Source organism: Sinocyclocheilus anshuiensis, unplaced genomic scaffold, assembly GCF_001515605.1.
Source record: "Sinocyclocheilus anshuiensis isolate Anshui unplaced genomic scaffold, SAMN03320099.WGS_v1.1 scaffold487, whole genome shotgun sequence".
NCBI classification, from domain to species: domain Eukaryota; kingdom Metazoa; phylum Chordata; class Actinopteri; order Cypriniformes; family Cyprinidae; genus Sinocyclocheilus; species Sinocyclocheilus anshuiensis.
In genome coordinates this window covers 891,329-894,752 of record NW_015548240.1, presented here as the reverse complement: position 1 = coordinate 894,752, position 3,424 = coordinate 891,329, and positions in this window count along the sequence as shown.

Below are 3,424 nucleotides of genomic sequence, written 5' to 3'. Positions count from 1 at the left end.
GCTGTTTTTATCCAATTTAACATGACTATAAAATAATAATCACGATTTTATTGTGAGTTTTATGAAACAGAAACATTACACAAAATAAGATTGTAATACTACTTTAAAACTAAACACTGTAAAAAATTAATTTAAATGTAATATCTTTTTTTAATTAATATTAATAATATTTATGCGTTTCTTTGATGGTTTGTCATCAAAACCAATAAAGCATTTAACTAAACCATGTAAAATGAAATGATTTTATTTTAAAAACCTTTTTTTTGTTTTTTTGTTTTACAGTGGATTGTTTTAAGAGTAACATTTAATTTTTTTATATTCTTATAAATAATAATAAAAATAATAAGCATTGTTATTATTTTAAGTATTATTAATAAGTAATCAAATTTATATTTAATAACCACATTTGAGCCAAATTGCGGAACTCTACAAACAAGCACAGCAAACCTTTTTATTTTTTTTGTAATTGCATTTTAAATTGCAATTTCCCAAATACACCTAAATAATAATATATATAGAAAACATACAGTGGGTAAAATAAGTATTGAACACATCACCATTTTTCTCAGTAAATATATTTCTAAAGGTGCTGTTGACGTGACATTTTCACCAGAAGTAATCCATACATACAAAGAAAACAATACAACAAATAAGTTCAGAAATTAAGTTCTGTGCTGTATTCTCCCAGTATTTCACAGGCTTGTGTAAATGTTGTGCAGCAAACTTTAAACAAGCTTCAACATGCTTTTTCTTCAGCATTAGAGACTTGCGTGGTGAGTGTGCATACATACAGGCCACGGCGGTTGAGTGCATTACTTACTTACTGTACTTATTATTTTCTTTGAAACAATTGTACATGCTAATTCCAGGTCTTTCTGAAGCTCTCCACAAGTGATCCTTGGCTCTTGGACAACTCTTCTGATAATTATTTTCACAGAAATCTTGCGAGGAGCACCTGGTCATGGCGGCCGGTTTATGGTGAAATGATGTTCTTTCCACTTCCGGATTATGGCCCCAACAGTGCTCACTGGAACATTCAGAAGTATAGAAATCCTTCTGTAACCAATGCCATCAGTATGTTTTGCAACAATAAGGTTGCGAAGGTCTTGAGAAAGCTCTTTGCTTTGACCCATCATGAAATGTTTCTTGTGTGACACGTTGGTCATGGGACTAAACCAACTAATATTAATTTCCACTGACAAGGGGCAGGATTGCTTTCTAATTACTGATAGATTTCAGCTGGTGTCTTGGCTTTCCATGCCTTTTTGCACCTCCCTTTCTTCATGTGTTCAATACTTTTTCCCTGTGTCATTCTACTTTTTTTTTTTTTTACACAACATAATTTCTGAACTTATTTGTTTTGCTTTCTTTGTATGTATGGATTACTTGGATTGTTACTGACATCCGGTGAAAATGTCATGTCAACAGCACCTTTAGAAATATATTTACTGAGAAAAATGGTGATGTGTTCAATAGCCTACTTATTTTACCCGCTGTATCTCTCTCTCTCTTTCTTTTGAATTTTAATTGCTATGTATTGTTTGGCCATCCTTGAACCCATGGCTCTTTTCCTTGGCATAAGCAAAACTCGGTTGTTTTCATAGCACTAGTTTCATAACGATTTTTATAGCTGTTTTATGCTGTTATTATGCTAACTAATCTTAGTCTTATTATCTCCCAGTAGGCCTATACATCTTTGGATGAATAAAATGTCCTTCATTCAATCTCTCTCTCACACACACATTGATTTTTTATATTAATTGGGACAAATCATAGACGCAGTGTTTTATAGGCTACAGAAGTGATATTTATTAAACCCCAATCCTCGGTATCCTAAATCTAACCCTAACATAAAGGGCGTAGTTTTGGTTTGAACATTGGGGGGGTTGAAGTGTGAACTGTTTTAGTAGAGTCCAGGGTCATGCTCACTCATAAGGTTTATTTATTTGTTTGTTTGCTTTATAAAACTCTCCTGATATTTCAATAACAATTACAAAAGAATAAAATTAAGCATATTTCGTTACGTTTTGAAACTTATAAGGGTAGCCTACTGGGTAAGTGCTCAATGTAGCTCCCTCAGTACATTCAGCATCTGGCTCATATTCGCGATCTCAAACATATTCTCAAAACTATCGTTTTCAATTACTTCAAAATCAATATTTTGTTCGCTTATTCACCACATCCACCATCAAATGACAGTGACACTTATATTTAATTGCGTACAGTAATTGCTCTGCAGCATAGCCATTCAAGCCAGTTCAGTTTTTGCTGCTGATATTTTGTTTTATGCTTGCGGTAGTAAAACATCACGTCATCTTTGTCTATCAAACATTGCCATCTTGAGGAATAAAGGTGAATTACACTTATTGAGTCATCGGATATTTAATTATATAGGATCTGCAGGAAAAAATAATTACACTATTACATCCCTCAGGTCGTTAGTGACATTTTAGCCTACACTTTTTTTACCAACGAAAAAAAGAGAGAAAAAAAAACTGTTTTACATTTTATTTTTTCTTGCTATATTGTTTATAATGAATAGATTGAGCAAACGGTTGAAGTCTAACTTAAAAAAAAAATGAAGGAGGGAGAGGGTGAGGTATGCATTTAACGAATCAATCCGCAACCGAATCTGCAAGGCTCTAACATCCATGGGCTCAAAACACAGTCATCTTATTATATAGTAAGACTATAGCCTATTCTCTCACAAGTGATGACACCCTCTCTCCTATTGCGGTCTTTGATCTTAAAATTAGCTGATGATGAATAAAATGCAGTGTATATCTATTGCGTTCGGTGATGTGTAGCCTACTGTGTTTAATTTGCACATAGCGCAGGATTTGAAAATCGTATTTATATTCGTTTTGAGGAGACATTTAGGATATGTGGCAATGTGTAAATGGAAAAGTTTGAACAAATCGGATAGCTATCTGATCAGTAGAAATACAAAGTGACAAGTGCATGCCTGGTTTCATAACCATTTCACTGCTTCTTAAAGGGGTCATATGATGCGATTTAAATTTTTCCTTTCTCTTTGGAGTGTTACAAGCTCTTGGTGCATAAAGAAGATCTGTAAAGTTGCAAAGACTAAAGTCTCAAATCCAAAGAGATATTATTTATAAAAGTTAAGAGTCAGCCACACCCCCCTAAAACGGTTCGTCACATGTGGTTGCCGCAAGCCCTCCGGCCGCTCCTTCGTCGAATCCGCCGACCGCGCCGTTCTCAAGCCCGCCGTCTCTGCTCACTGTAGCCCTCTGGCCGTTCCTTACTCAAGCCCCGGCCTCTGCTCGCTCTAGGCCGCCACTGCTCACTCTAGGCCACCGTGTGTGATGCTGTGTTTCGTTGTGAAAGCGAAACAACTTTGTTTGGCCTTCCAAAAATGGACACGACTAGAAATCAGTGGTTAAGTTGTATTTACAACACT